Consider the following 17,458-nt stretch of genomic DNA (forward strand, 5'->3'; position numbering starts at 1 on the left):
CTAATTGCCATGAAGTGATGGGACCAGATGCCATGATCTTGGTTTTCTGAATGTTTAGTTTAAAGCAAGCTTTTCACTCTCCTCTTTCACTTTCATCAAGAGGCTCTTTAGTTCCTCTTTGCTTTCTTCCATAAGGGAGGTATCATCTGCATATCTGAGGTTATTGATATTTCTCATGGCATCTTGATTTCAGCTTGTGCTTCATCCAGCCTGGGATTTCTTATGATGTACTCTTCATATAAGTTAAATAAACAGGGTGACAATATACAGCCTTGACGTATTCCTTTCCTGATTTGGAACCAGTCAGTTGTTTCATGTCCAGTTCTAACTGTTGCTTCCTTACCTACATACAGGTTTCTCAGGAGGCAGGTTAGGTGGTCTTGTATTCCCATCTGTTTAAGAATTTTCCACAGTTTGTTGTGATCCACACAGTCAAAGACTTTTGCATAGTCACTAAAGCAGAAATAGATGTTTTTCTGGAACTCTCTTGCTTTCTTGATGATCTAACAGATGTTGGCAATTTGATCTCTGGTTCCTCTGCCTTTTCTAAATCCAGCTTGAACATCTGGAATTTTGTACTGTTGAAGCCTGGCTTGGAGAATTTGAGCATTACTTTGCTAACATGTGAGATGAGCATCTGAGCCACCAGGGAAGCCTAACTGGCTATACCCCAGTACAAAATAAAAAGTTTTTAAAAAGGCATAACGTTTAATCAGCTCTAAATCACTTATGTTTAAGTGTGACCTTAGAGTTTTTACATCACTTCTGAGCTTCAGAAGCCACAAGCACAAAATAAGGGAAATAAATTCACCTCACTTTTCATAAGATAATGTATCTATAGAAGAAATGTACAGATAGTAATTGAATGGAAGAATCTACCCAAGGCTCCGATGTCAGAGAGATCTATGCTTGAGTACTAGATCTCATCTAATAGTTACGTTACTTCCCTTGGTGAATGTTAGGCATTATCTCTCTGAAAATGGAAGGAATTCCTTTATCCTCAGCCTTGCAACTTAGGATTCAAGGACAGGAAACCAGAGGCTCAGATTTAACTGACAGTAAGGATAGTAGGCTTTCTAATTACATCATATTGAGCATTCATTCTAATGCTTTATTCTCAAATATTTACATCTTAAAAGAAGAAAATGATATCTATTTTTCTCTGATGCCATGAATATTTTCAAATGCTTTTTCACAGTACTTTGCCCTTTGTAAAGCCTTCATCATGCTTTCCTTTAGAGCAAAGTATGCATTTTTTTAAAAAACACCGTTTGTAAAGTTTTTTTTAAGCTGAACTGCTTCAAACTTGTCTATCCAGATGTAAGTTGTGTTTTAATTTGTAAATTAGATGATACACATCAGGGATGTAGCACTTGTGGGCAAATCCTTCAAAGAGCAATTGTGAACCCTAATTGGTCACAGTCAAAGCAACATAGGATGTAGACATAATACCACCTAGTTATGCGGACCTTCTTCCAAGGAAAAGCTCTTTGTTGGCAAATTATTATATATAGAATGGATAAACAACAAGCTCCTATTGTATGGCACAGGGAACTATATTCAATTCTGTAATAAATCATAATGGAAAAGAATTTTTCCCTTCAGAATTTTGCCTCATATTTCTTTTGTTTTTAATCTATTTTTATTTTTATTTATTTATTTTTAATTTTTTAAATTTATTTAATTGGAGGCTAATTACTTTACATTATTGTATTTGTTTTGCCAGAATTTTGTTGGTTTCTGCCAAACATCAACATGAATCAGCCATCGGTGTACATAAAAGCTCTTGGTTTGTCCACTGTTCATGAGAAGCCTGAGTAAAACCCAGATAATACAGCTAATAAGAGATTCATTGAAGAGGCTCCTCAGTAGGCTACTACCTATGCCCATGATTCTTATATAAACCATACAAGAAAAGGCCCTACCTACTCAAGGTGATCCCTGAGGAATACAAAGAGCAGAAGGACCACATTATATTTAGAAGGACTCTGTATGTCACCTGATAATTGAGAATGTCCAGAGAAGGGGCAAATTTTGCACACGATCAAACCAATCTATTCAGTAGCACACACTTCTGGCTATGGGTTTGTGTTCCTTCAATGAATTCACTTAAAAATTATATATTCAGTGTCCATATATCTATCTCCTTATTAGAGAACTTGTACTCTAGCAGACTTTATTTTAATGCTTTGTTAAGTGTTTCAAAGAAAATACACAGGGTGACATCACAGAGAGTAAAAGGAACATGGAAGGTAGTATCTCAGAAAGATTGGTCAGGAAAAGACTCTTGGAAAAGAATGTGTTTGAGCTAACACCTAAATTTGAGAAGAACATAACTATGTAAAGAACTAGAGAAAATAATCTTCCAGGTAGCAGGGCACTCAAGTGAAAGAGATCTGAGGCAGGAACACAGTGGAGTGGAAGGGAAGAAAATTGCTAGTGAGATCAGAAAAATATCACTGCTTAAAAACCATAACAAACTCCCATCCATTACTGGTGAGAATGCAAAGTGATACAATCCCCTTGGAAGACAGTTTGGCAGTGTCTTACAAAACTAATTATAATCTTACTATACAATCTAGCAATCACACTCCTCGTTATTAATGCAAGACAGCTAAAATCTTGTCTGTACAAAAGCCTGCACATGGATATTTATAGTACATTTATTCATAATTGCCAAAACTTGTAAGTGATCAAGATGTCCTTCAGTAGATAAATGAATCAACAAATTGTGGTGGATGGAATATTATTCAGCACTGAAAAGAAAGGAGCTATCAAACTATGAAAAGATACCAAGGAAATTGAAAGCACTTTACAAAGTGAAAGAAGTCGACATGAAAAGGCTACATATTGTATAAATACACTATACAGCATTTTGGATAAGAAAACTGAACAGCTTAAGAAAGAAGATCAGAAGTTTGAGATGAGGTAGGTATGAATATGCAGACCCCAGAGGATCTTTAGGGCAGTGAAACTATTCTGTATCATTCTGCAATTATGGATAGATGTCATAAAACGTTAATCAAAACTCATAGAATGAAAAATGCCAAGAGTGAACTCTAATGTAATCTATGGAGTTTAGGTGATTATGATGTGTCAGTGTACATTCATCTATTATAACAAATGTATCATTCTGGTGGCAGATGTTGATAGTGATGGAGTGTGTGTGTGTGTGCGCGTGCACGCGTGTGTGCATATGCAGAGTGAGTGTCAGAGGATATAGAAGAACTCATTTTACTCTTTGATTTTTCTTTTTTTCTTTTTATTTTTATTGGAGGCTAATTATTTTACAATATTATATTGGTTGGTTTTGCTATACATTGACATGAATCCGCCCCAGGTGTACATGAGTTCCCCCTCCCGAACCCCCCTCCCCCCTCCCTCCTCCCTTTATCCTCCCTCTGGGTCATCCCTGCATACCAGCCCCGAGCATCTCAATCTCTTTGTGAGCTGAAAACTAGTCTTATAAAGTCTATTAAAAGTGAAAAAAATTATCAAGCCATCTGGTTGACAGACCTGCTGTTATCTGTACTTGGGGTGGTGTGAGAGCACAAAATCATACAGTCAAGAGGTGATACAGCTGAGTTAGAGCTAAAGGCCTGTGACTTCTGAGCAATTCCTCTTTCTACACACACACAGACACATACACACACACAATCTATGCCCCCCAAATTAATAGATATCCTGTACTATCGAGAGGATGACCCACATTCCCTGTTGAACTATTCAAAATTTCATGAACAGTAATAGAGTATTAAGGGCTTCCCTGGTGGCTCAGCATTAAAGAAGAACTTGCCTGCCAATGCAGGAGATTCAGGTTTGATCATTGGTCAGGAAGATCTCCTGGAGAAGGAAATGGCAACCCACTCCAGTATTCTTGCCTGGGAAATCCCATGGACAGAAGAGCCTGGTGGGCTACAGTCCATGGGATCACGAAGAGTTGGAAACGACTTAGTGACTAAACAATAGTGTTAACAGAATCTAGAAACCTGGGAGCTAGATAACTTTTTCTAAAAGTGGACAAAGGGATTTGGCAGGGAAAAACTTCCATCTAATTTTCTTTCTCATCAAATGAAAGACCTGTATTTCCCATCCTGCTTTATACTGGGTTCATCAAAATTTTCTGTGGAAAAACCCAAATGGACTTTCTGGTCAACCCAATAGCTCAGTGGGACTATGTGATCAATTACTAGTCAGTGGAATGTGAAAGTGAGGTATTTTTCTAACACACCCTGACCCTTACAGCCTTTTCTGTGACTCTCAAATTCACTCGCCATAGTGTACAATCAACATTTAATCCAGTGGAGGATGCTGAACCCTGGTAGATTAGGAAAGCTACTATATTGAAGATACCTGGGCCTGCAAGACATTGTGAGGAAGACTACTCACCAGACCCCTCAGAGAATGGGACCTGAATGAGTACTGAACCTTAACTGGTTAAACAATGGAGATCTGGAGTTTTCTTACAATAGTTGACCCACCATACAGGGATTATGATATACCATATATGTTGCTGCATTCAAATGCAAAGGTATTAATATTGATCCTGCACTGGATGGTTAGCCATCCATTTTGTTTTCCACTTCAATCTTCAGAATACTTTTAAAGTGGCAAAGGAATTTCTTTACATGGACCATGGTTCAGTGCTCACTACTGTGCTTTCACATAAATGCTCAATACATGTAGTGGTATAAAATGGAACTTGTTGAATTAAATATCCCAGAAATTTGCACAAGCAATTGGACCATTTGGAAAAGAAAAACACAGACTTGGTATCTAGTTTGAATACACTCTATGTGACTTCAGATCAATTGGAAATTTCACTGTTGGGGTTGGGCTAATGTATCTATGAAGGCACTGCTAGTTCTAACACAAATATATGATGGCAATCAAACGCTGCTTTGTTCCATTCTGAAAACTTTCATCTCAAGTTTGTCAGTGCTTCTAAAAATATTTTTCATTAGAATTTTAAAGCACTCTGAGCACCTGTTATTCCCATCTTGTGTGTGAGCCAATCATATGCCATGGATATCATTTTGCCTTTCCAGGTCACGATTCATTCATTATCATGGTGAACACAGAAGGCTCTGACTTTCTCTCACTAGCTTCTCCTGAGATTTATAATGGAAGGTATTTTTTAGAATAAATTCCTTAACATCTGCCTAAATTTAGTATATACAATCATTAGCTGTCATTATAGCTAATCAACATCTAATCCTTATTAAAATAACACATTAATGAGATAAAATGGGAGTAAAAACCCAGTGATGTTTAATGTTCACTTCCTTTGTATAATCTTTAAGCAGCAGAAAATGTTCAGCCTCTTGAAACATGGCTCTAAAAGAATGTGACCAGCCTGTCAATTTTAAGACCCACCTCGAGCTTTTCATTAGTAGCCACTGGTGACTCAGATGGTAAAGAATCTGCCTGCTATGAGGGAGACCTGAGTTCGATCCCTGGGTTGGGGAGATACCCTGGAGAAGGAAATGGCAATCCACTCCCATATTCTTGCCTGGAGAACTCCATGAATAGAGGAGACGGGTGGGCTACAGTCCATGGGCTCACAGAGAACTGGACATGACTGAGCTAACGCTTTTCACTTTCCACAATAAACGGGCACCTTGAGTCCCAAGTACAGCACAATTACATAGTATTCACTCAAGTGCTGATGTGTAGAATGAATCTGTCTGTCCTAGGTCAAGCAAATCGGTATCTTCCAAACAATAATATTTAATTATTTCACCCTTTAAAAGCAGTATTTTTACATTATTCTTGATGGCTCTTATATGTGGAAATTAGCTAATCATTTCTGTTTAGTCACAATTTTAAAGGATGTAATTTATATTAGTACCTACGATCTGTATGTTTCTGAAATTGAATGATTTTTTTTTATATTATGAATAGAAACTCCCAATATCTAAACAATTTCTGCAGTTTTCAGAAGACAAAGAAATAATCCGAACTATGTTTATAATACTTATTTACGTTTTCTGTCATCAATGTTCTATTATAATGACCAAATAACACAAAAACATGCAGAAGTAATTACTCACTGCATCGAATTTCTTCCCAAATTATATAACATCTTTGGTTCAAGACAGGTAGATACAGTGGACATGACAAACAGATTCAAGGGATTAGATCTGATAGACAAGAGTGCCTGAAGAATTATGGATGGAAGTTTGTGACATTGTACAGAAGGCAGTGAAGAAGACCATCCCCAAGAAAAAGAAAGGCAAACTGGTTGTCTGAGGAGGCCTTACAAAAAGCTGAGAAAAGAAGAGCAGCTAAAGGCAAAGAAGAGAAGGAAAGATATACCCATTTGAATGCAGAATTCCAAAGAATGGCATGGAGAGATAAGAAAGCCTCAATGATCAATGCAAAGAAATAAAGGAAAACAATAGAATAGGAAGGACTGGTGATCTCTTCAAGAAAATCAGTGATATCAAGGAAACATTTCATGCAATGATGGGCTCAATAAAGGACAGAAATGGTATGGACCTAACAGAAGCAGAAGATATTAAGAAGAGATGGCAAGAAAAACAGAAGAACTATACAAAAAAGCTCCAAATGACCCAGATAACCACGATGGTGTGATCACTCACCTAGAGCCAGACATTCTGGAATGTGAAGTGAAGTGGGCCTTAGGAATCATCACTACAAACAAAGCTAGTGGAAGTGATGGAACTCCAGTTGAGCTATTTTAAATCCTAAAAGATGATGCTGTTAAAGTGCTGTACTCAATATGCCAGCAAATTTGGAAAACTCAGCAGTGGCCACAGGACTGGAAAAGGTCAGTTTTCATTCCAATCCCAAAGAAAGGCAATGTCAAAGAATGTTCAAACTACCACACAATTGCACTCATCTCACATGCTAGTAAAGTAATGCTCAAAATTCTCCAAGCACAGCTTCAACAGTACATAGACCATGAAATTCCAGATATTCTAGCTGGGTTTAGAAAAGGCAGAGAAACCAGAGATCAAATTGCCGATGTACATTCGATCATCAGAAAAGCAAGAGAGTTTCAGAAATTCATCTACTTCTGCTTTATTGACTACACCAAAGCCTTTGTGTGGATCACAACAGATGTGGCAAATTCTTAAAGAGAGGGAAATACCAGACCACCTTACGTGCCTCCTGAGAAACATGTATGCAGGTCAAGAAGCAACAGAACTGGACATAGAACAACAGACTGATCCCAAAGGAGTATGTCAAGGTTGTATATTGTCACCCTGCTTATTTGACTTATATGCACAGTATATAATGTGAAATTCTGGGCTGGATGAAGCACAAGCTGGAATCAAAATTGCTGGGAGAAATATCAATAACCTCAGATAAGCAGATGATACTATCCTTATGGCAGAAAGTAAAGAACTAAAGAGCCTTTTGATGAAAGTGAATGAGGAGAGGGAAAAAGTTGGCTTAAAACTCAACATTCAGAAAACTAAAATCATAGCATCCAGTCCCATGACATCATGGCAAATAGATGGGGAAACAGTGGAAACAATGAGAGACTTTATTTTTTGGGCTCCAAAATCATTGCAATGGTGACTGCAGCCATGAAGTTAAAAGACACTTCCTCTTGGAAGAAAAGCTATGACCAATCTAGACAACATATTAAAAGGCAGAGACATTACTTTGCCAACAAAGGTCCATCTAGTCAAGGCTATGGTTTTTCCAGTAGTCATGTATGGGTGTGAGAGTTGGACTATAAAGAAAGCTGAGTGCCGAAGAACTGATGCTTTTGAACTGAGGTGTTGGAGAAAACTCTTGAGAGTCCAACCAGTCAATGCTAAAGGAAATCAGTCCTGAATATTCATTGGAAGGACTGATGCTGAAGCTGAAACTCCAAAACTTTGGCCACCTGATGCAAAGCGCTGACTCACTGAAAAAGAACCTGATGCTGGGAAAGATTGGAAGCAGGAGAAGGGGACAACAGGGGGTGAGATGGTTGGATGGCATCACCCACTCAGTGGAATGAGTTTGAGCATACTTCAGGAGTTGGTGATGGACTGGGAAGCCTGGCGTGCTACAGTCCATGGGGTTGCAAAGAGTCAGACAAGACTGAGCGACTGAACTGAGGTCTATCCCTCAGAATCACTTTCTTGTTTGCCCCTTATCCAGTTTTCTTTCTTGGGATCTTTCTCCAGGCCTCCCACTGTACAACCCTCATTCTATTTACATCTTCTTTCAAAAATTCTATATCTATATTTTTTTCACCTGTTTACCCACAAATGCCTGTTCCTCTCATATTTTAAAGGAGGAAATTATTATCATGGTATTTTTCCACTTACAGAAATGCTAAGAAAAGACTAAACTTATACAAAGTAGGAAAATAAAGATTATACTATACAGTTTTGCTGAAAATTGTTTTAGTTACAAGGGAAAATGGTCTTAACTTTTGACCATATATATAAAGAAGTGTTTTACTCACCAAGACTTTCACAAATTTGAAACATTCATTGGAGTTTAAAATTTATATTGCCATAAAATAATTGTAAACATTTGGCAGAGCATGTTTCTGAAATGAACTTCATATACGCTGCTATTGTTATTCAGAGAAGACTTTTAGAGAGACAGAAGATGGATGGGGAGAGAGAGAGAGACAGAGAGAATGGTTGGATGGAATATATGGGGCTCAGAATTAAACACATTGGCATTGTTATAAACACAGATTAACATACAGTCACTTAAACAAGCTAAAGTGAAAGTCGCTCAGTCATGTCTGACTCTCTGTGACCCAATACAGTCCATGGAATTCTCCAGGTCAGAATACTGGAGTGGGCAGCCTTTCCCTTCTTCAGGGGATCTTTCCAACCTGTGGATTGAACCCATGTCTCCCGCATGCAGTCACATTCTTTAACAGCTGAGCCAGAAGGGAAGCCCAGGAATACTGGAGTGGGTAAACTATTCCTTCTCCAGAGGATCTTCCCAACCCAGGAATCAAACCAGGGTCTCCTGCATTTTAGGTGGAAGCCCTAAATATGCTAAACATCAGTTAAATAAGAAAACTAGAGTAAAACACTCTAATGCCTCTTAAAATTTTAAATTCCCAAATGCCAACCATGAGTTTACCTTTAGTTGGTGTTACAGAGACTCGATATATGCAAATTATTGTAATTATACTTGTTGCATATAAATAACCTCTACACGTGAGATATTACAAAAATATCATCTTATCAGGTAGCATCATTGTTCTTGGTTGTGAGCTAAATGGTTGGTTGTTCTGTGTACTTCACGGCCACAAATCATTCGCATTCCTCCTACATGTAAAGTATGCTCGCTCCTATTCCAGGACCTCAAAAAGTCATTTCCCATTACTGCATCAGGATTGAAATCTAGAATCTAATCCTCTCAGTCTAGATGTATAAAGGATTCTAACATTGCATCCCTGTGGTCATAGTTTATATGATCCAGAGACCTTAAACTTAAAAGAGCAAGTTGTATGATATACAAACAGCATACTCTGGTAAGACAGTGGCAGATAATGATAAGAGATGTACTCATTTAAAAGTAGAAGCATAACAAGCCTATGAAAATCACTGGTTCATGGAATTTCTGAACTCAACCTGGACACATTACTGGACCACCCTCTTCCACAAACAGAAACTGTTACTGGAAGAGGGCCCTGTTCTGCTGCTTGGCAACACCCCCTAGTCCACTGTTCTCCAATAGTCTTGATTTCACCCTCTAACATATCCTTTCTTTACTGTAAGAAATGGCCTATGATTGCCACTAAGTAGTTTTCTCAGTCTGCTTCATTCCACAGAAAACTGGGAGTCCAGAGACCTCCATGTAATTTGAACTATCTCAGTACCTTTTAGTCTGGACCAGCAAGTCTTTGTAGGTTTTCTATCAGATTATACTCCTCTATTAAAGTATTATGTATCTCTAGACTTACTCATAGTTATTTTAGGGATAAGATTTCTAGGGCCATGACCTTGAAGTCTTTAAATGTCTTTTCGTTCCACTGAGATTTTCTAAATACCATCTGAAAGGTCCCAAAGAGTCTTTTTTTTTTTTTTTTTTGTATTTTCTCTTTTTTAATTTTTTTTTTCTTATTTATTTATTTTTTTTAATTGGAGGCTAATTATTTTACAATATTATATTGGTTGGTTTTGCCATACATTGACATGAATCCTCCCCGGGTGTACATGAGTTCCCCTCCTGAACCCCCCTCCCAACTCCCTCCTCCCCTTATCCTCCCTCTGGGTCATCCCCAAAGAGTCTTATACCCACCCTTGATTTATCTTTACCCTGAGATTAAGTCATGTGCAAAAGGTGAAGAAAGCACAGACAACACAAGAGAAATAAGAGTGGCCCCATCTCTGATGGGCTTAGGTATAAAACAAACTAGAAACATCATATTCACTGAAGAAAATAATGAACCTCAAACTGAGAAATTCTCTGAGAAAGGATAATTATGCAGATTTTCCAGAATATGCAGAGTTTTCTCAATTTATATGACCAAGGAGAAGAAATTTTTGTCACTAATGTTAATTAATGAAATTTTATAGAAACAACTGCTTTTCATTCATAAAATCTTACCCTGGCAGAGAGTAGTATTTTCCATTTAGAAAGACTCCTTCAAACACAATAGGTAGGAATGCAATATTTTGTACTTTGAGGACAACGAGGAGACACATAGATACACTACTTCCTCTGCACATACTCCAATACGTGTTTACGCATTCTCATTAAATATTTTATTGCTTTTCAAGGAGTCTTCTGTTTGTCACACATTAAAGTATAATACTGAAGTATATACTGAAAGTATAATACTGAAATGAGTGATAATCTGACAAGCAGAAGAACCAGATTTCTTTATAATTTTCTGTGAAATGCAACTTCATCCTTGTGTCTTAAATTGTGTTCTGTGAAACAACTGCATCAGTATCACCTAAATGCTTATAAGAAAGTATTCAGACTCAAATTTCAACCTACTGAGTCAGACTTTCCATTTTAATAATATCCCTGGTGACTTTATGATTTTAATTTCATTTAGTTTGAAGATTTGAGAGGCACTACTCTTCTGCTGCTGCTGCTGCTAAGTCACTTCAGTCGTGTCCGACTCTGTGTGACTCCATAGACGAAAGCCCACCAGGCTCCCCCGTCCCTGGGATTCTCTAGGCAAGAACACTGGAGTGGGTTGCCATTTCCTTCTCCAATGTGTGAAAGTGAAAAGTGAAAGTGAAGTCGCTCAGTCGTATCTGACCCTTAGCGACCCCCCGGACTGCAGCCTACCAGGCTCCTCCATCCATGGGATTTTCTAGGCAACAGTACTGGAGTGGCTTGCCATTGCCTTCTCCATAACTAATATATAGCACTTGTTCATATTCATACCTTATCTGAACTCAGATTTTGATGGAAGTAAATTAAGGGATAGGAAAGAGGAAAAATTTAAATGGCATCCATGCTTATTACAAAGGAAAGAATATAGACACAAGTATCTGATAGATAGAGTGCCTGATGAACTATGGATGGAGGTTCGTGACATTGTACAGGAGACAGGGACCAAGACCATCCCCATGGAAAAGAAATCCAAAAAAGCAAAATGGCTGTCTGAGGAGGCCTTACAAATAGCTGTGAAAAGAAGAGAAGTGAAAAGCAAAGAAGAAAAGGAAAGATATAAGCATCTGAATGCAGAGTTCCAAAGAATAGCAAGGAGAGATAAGAAAGCCTTCCTCAGCGATCAATGCAAAGAAATAGAGGAAAACAACAGAATGGGAAAGACTAGAGACCTCTTCAAGAAAATTAGAGATTCCAAGGGAACATTTCATGCAAAGATGGTCTCAAAAAGGACAGAAATGGTGTGGACCTAACAGAAGCAGAAGATATTAAGAAGAGGTAGCAAGAATACACAGAAGAACTGTACAAAAAAGATCTTCACGACCAAGATAATCACGATGGCACGATCACTCACCTAGATCCAGACATCTTGGAATGTGAAGTCAAGTGGGCCTTAGAGAGCATCACTACGAACAAAGCTAGTGGAGGTGATGGAATTCCAGTTGAGCTCTTTCAAATCCTGAAAGATGATGCTGTGAAAGTGCTGCACTCAATATGCCAGCAAATTTGGAAAACTCAGCAGTGGCCACAGGACTGGAAAAGGTCAGTTTTCATTCCAATCCCAAAGAACATCATCATTGTGTCTAATGGTCCTTAGTATTCTGTCTCCATCTTTGGCTTGATCTGTCAGCAGTTGCCACATAGTAAATAGTTATAAATCTCAGGGGGTTTCAAAAATAAATATTTATTTCCCATACAGCTCAGAGTCATCTGGGGAAGATGAGCAAGCTTTTATCATCATTTTGTTAGGAGTTTTCATCCATATAATGCACTCAAAAAACAAACTTCCCTCTTCACATGTGAATGGAAACAGCGAGATGATTCTGAGCTCTCTGTCTCTCTCTCATCTGTGTTCAGTTCAGGTCAGTCGCTCAGTTGAGTACGACTCTCCACGACCCCATGAATCACAGCACGCCAGGCCTCCCTGTCCATCATCAACTCCCGGAGTTCACTCAAACTCACGTCCATCGAGTCGGTGATGCCATCCAGCCATCTCATTTTCTGTCATCCCCGTCTCCTCCCGCCCCCAATCCCTCCTAGCATCAGACTCTTCCAGTGAGTCAACTCGTTGCATGAGGTGGCCAAAGTATTGCAGTTTCAGCTTTAGCATCAGTCCTTCCAAAGAACACCCAGATTGATCTCCTTTAGAATGGACTGGTTGGATCTCCTTGCAGTATAAGGGACTCTCAAGAGTCTTCTCCAGCACCACAGTTCAAAAGCATCAATTCTTCAGCGATCAGCTTTCTTCACAGTCCAACTCTCACATCCATACATGACCACTGGAAAAACCATAGCTTTAACTAGACGGACCTTGGTGGCAAAGTAATGTCTCTGCTTTTTAATATGCTATATAGGTTGGTCATAACTTTCCTTCCAATGAGTAAGCGTCTTTTAATTTCATGGCTGCAATCAGCATCTGCAGTGATTTTGGAGCCCCCCAAAATAAAGTCTGACACTGTTTCCACTGTTTCCCCATCTGTTTCCCATGAAGTGATGGGACCAGATGCCATGATCTTCGTTTTCTGAATGTTGAGCTTCAAGCCAACCTTTTCACTATCCTCTTTCACTTTCATCAAGAGGCTTTTGTGTTCCTCTTCACTTTCTGCCATAAGGGTGGTGTCATCTGCATATCTGAGGTTATTGATATTTCTCCCGGCAATCTTGATTCCAGCTTGTGCTTCTTCCAGCCCAGCGTTCCTCACGATGTACTCTGCATAGAAGTTAAATAAGCAGGGTGACAATATACAGCCTTGACGCACTCCCTTTCCTATTTGGAACCAGTCTGTCTTTCCATATACAGTTCTGACTGTTGCTTCCTGACATGCATACAGGTTTCTCAAGAGGCAGGTCAGGTGGTCTGGTATTCCCATCTCTTTCAGAATGTTCCACCGTTTATTGTGACCCACACAGTCAAAGGCTTTGGCATAATCAATGAAGCAGATAGATGTTTTTCTGGAACTCTCTTGCTTTCTCCAAGATCCAGCGGATGTTGGCAATTTGATCTCTGGTGCCTCTGCCTTTTCTAAAACCTGCTTGAACATCTGGAAGTTCATGGTTCACATATTGCTGAAGGCTGGCTTGGAGAATTTTGAGCGTGACTTTACTAGCGTGTGAGATGAGTGCAATTGTGTGGTAGTTTGAGTATTCTTTGGCATTGCCTTTCTTTGGGATTGGAATGAAGACTGACCTTTTCCAGTCCTGTGGCCACTGCTGAGTTTTCCAAATTTGCTGGTATATTGAGTGCAGCACTTTCACAGCATCATCTTTCAGGATTTGAAATAGCTCAACTGGAATTCCATCACCTCCACTAGCTTTGTTCGTAGTGATGCTTTCTATGGCCCACTTGACTTCACATTCCAAGATGTCTGGATCTAGGTGAGTGATCATGCCATCGTGATTATCTTGGTCGTGAAGATCTTTTTTGTACAGTTCTTCTGTGTATACTTGCTACCTCTTCTTAATATCTTCTGCTTCTGTTAGGTCCATACCATTTCTGTCCTTTATCGAACTCATCTTTGCATGAAATGTTCCCTTAGTATCTCTAATTTTCTTGAAGAGATCTCTTGTCTTTCCTATTCTGTTGTTTTCCTCTATTTCTTTGCATTGATCACTGAGGAATGCTTTCTTATGTCTCCAATGGCAATATTGCATAGGAACCTAGAATGTTAGGTCCATGAATCGAGGCAAATTGGAAGTGGTCAAACAGGAGATGGCAAGAGTGAATGTAGACATTCTAGGAATCAGTGAACTAAAATGGACTGGAATGGGTGAATTTAACTCATATGACCATTATATCTACTACTGTGGGCAGGAATACCTTAAAGAAATGGAGTAGCCATCATGGTCAACAGAAGAGTCCGAAATGCAGTACTTGGATGCTATCTTAAAAACGACAGAATGATTTCTGTTCGTTTCCAAGGCAAACCATTCAATATTACAGTAATCCAAGCCTATGCCCCAACCACTAACGCTGAAGAAGCCTAATTTGAGTGGTTCTATGAAGACCTACGAGACCTTTTAGAACTAACACCCAAAAAAGATGTCCTTTTCATTATAGGGGACTGGAATGCAAAAGTAGGAAGTCAAGAAACACCTGGAATAACAAGGCAAATTTGTCCTTGGAGCACGGAATGAAGCAGGGCAAAGGATAATAGAGTTTTGCCAAGAGAACGCACTGGTCATAGCAAATACCCTCTTCCAACAACACAAGAGAAGACTCTACACATGGACATCACCAGATGGTCAGCACCGAAATCAGACTGATTATATTCTTTGCAGCCAGCCAAAGATGGAGAAGCTCTATACAGTTAGCAAAAACAAGACCAGGAGCTGACTGTGGCTCAGATGAACTCCTTATTGCCAAATTCAGACTGAAATTGAAGAAAGTAGGGAAAACCACTAGACCATTCAGGTATGACCTAAACCAAATCCCTTATGATTATACAGTGGAAGTAAGAAATAGATTTAAGGGACTAGATCTGATAGATAGAGTGCCTGATGAACTATGGACGGAGGTTTGTGACATTGTACATGAGACAGGGGACCAAGACCATCCCCATGAAAAAGAAATGCAAAAAAGCAATATGGCTGTCTGAGGAAGCCTTACAAATAGCTGTGAAAAGAAGAGAAGTGAAAAATAAAGGAGAAAAGGAAAGAAGAAGACTCTAGCTTTGGATAAATCTGAATTTGAATCCCAGAGCTACTTATACACTATCTTTGTAAAATTACCTAATCCCTCTGAGGCTTAGATTTTCTATCTATAAACCAAGATAATAATTCCTACTTTATAAACTCAGATGAGATAGTCTATGAAAATCTCTGGACAACATAGATGCTTCCCCTGCTCTTCTGAATGCACATTTTTGCTCTGTGTCACTTCTACAAATCATATTTGAGATCAATGAGTCTATTATTTTATAATATATCTGTATAAGGGCTTCCCTGGTGGTTCAGACAGTAAAGTATCTGCCTGCAATGCTGGAGACCTGGGTTCAATTCCTGCGTCAGGAAGATCCCTTGGAGAAGGAAATGCAACCCATTCCAGTATTTTTACTTGGAAAATCCTATGGCTGGAGGAGCCTGGTAGGCTACAGTCCATGGGGTTGCAAAGAGTCGAACATGACTGAGTGACTTCACTTTTCAAATAGCTGTATAATGGGAACACAGTAAAAGATACTATTATAAATCGGGACATACTCTGACGTAAACAAAGTGTTTCCTTAGCCATTCCCTGTATCTGTCCCATGGTCTCTTTTTTCCTTTTACTATTAATAGGCTCCTACTTTGCTAAATTTTCTCATTTCCTGAAGTCAGGTTATAGAAGAACCTCTCTTGTCACCATGGCTACATCTAAATCCTGTTCTTTGAGAGATTATGTCAGTTTATTAGGCTGCACATGATTTGATACATTCCCTTATCCTTAGAAGAATTTTTATTATTAAAAAACTACTAATTGTTAAAAATCATTCTTTAGAAGGGACACAGAATTATGATGAGACTTAATTAAGCTGAGTAAATGAAAGAAAGATTTTCAATAAAGAAGAATTAGCTGTTTCTGTTTATTTAACAGGAAAGAACTTTACAAAAATAAAAAACTTTAACTGTGATTGGATTTTATCAAGTAATCTTCTAATACAGCCATCCAAAGGAACCTATAAAAATTGTGTAGCACCTCTTTTTATATCTACCTGTTCCTACATTGTGTGAGACCCAGATAAAGCAGTATAGTTGTGATTATGTGTGTGCTAGATTAATAAGTAAAAAATAGGAATAATAATCATTTACATTTTACTAAACTTTACCATTTTTAAGGAACTTTGAATTACTACATTGAGTAGCATAACAAATCTAAGATAAGTAATACTACCCTCACATAACAGATAAGAAAATGAGTATCAGAGGCTAAGTGACTAGCCTTTGTAATTCGTCTTTCTGACTCCATGATTTTAAAGTAAGTACATCACATAATGCATTGCAAACAGCAGTTTATACTTTTCCTCCCTCAAGAACTTAAACCGCATTGGACAAAGCTCAGTTTCATACTCAGTTCTGTAAACCTTCAGTTCAGTTCAGTCGCTCAGTCGTGTCCGACTCTCCGCGACCCCATGAATCACAGCACTCCAGGCCTCCCTGTCCATCACCAACTCCCGGAGTTCACTCAAACCCATGTCCACAGAGTCGGTGATGCCATCCAGCCATCTCATTCCCTGTCGTCCCCTTCTCCTCCCGCCCCCAACCTTTCCCAGCATCAGAGTCTTTTCCAGTGAGTCACCTCTTCGCATGAGGTGGCCAAAGTATTGCAGTTTCAGCTTTAGCATCAGTCCTTCCAGTGAACACCCAGGATTGATCTCCTTTAGAATGGACTGGTTGGATCTCCTTGCAGTCCAAGGGACTCTCAAGAGTCTTCTCCAGCACCACAGTTCAAAAGCATCAATTCTTCGGCGATCAGCTTTCTTCACAGTCCAACTCTCACATCCGTACATGACCATGGGAAAAACCATTGCCTTGACTATACGGAGCTTTGTTGGCAAAGTAATGTCTCTGCTTTTCAATATACTGTCAAGGTTGGTCATAACTTTCCTTCCAAGGAGCAAGCGTCTTTTAATTTCATGGCTGCAATCAGCATCTGTAGTGATTTTGGAGCCCCCCAAAATAAAGTCTGTCACTGTTTCCACTGTTTTTCCATCTATTTCCCATGAAGTGACCAGATGCCATGATCTTCATTTTCTGAATGTTGAGCTTCAAGCCAACCTTTTCACTCTCCTCTTTCACTTTCATCAAGAGGCTTTTTAGTTCCTCTTCACTTTCTGCCATAAGGGTAGTGTCATCTGCATATCCGAGGTTATTGATATTTCTCCCAGCAATCTTGATTCCAGCTTGTGCTTCTTCC

The sequence above is a fragment of the Moschus berezovskii genome, chromosome 25, assembly GCF_049115385.1.
Source record: "Moschus berezovskii isolate FMDL1 chromosome 25, NW_MosBer_1.0, whole genome shotgun sequence".
In the NCBI taxonomy this organism is placed as follows: domain Eukaryota; kingdom Metazoa; phylum Chordata; class Mammalia; order Artiodactyla; family Moschidae; genus Moschus; species Moschus berezovskii.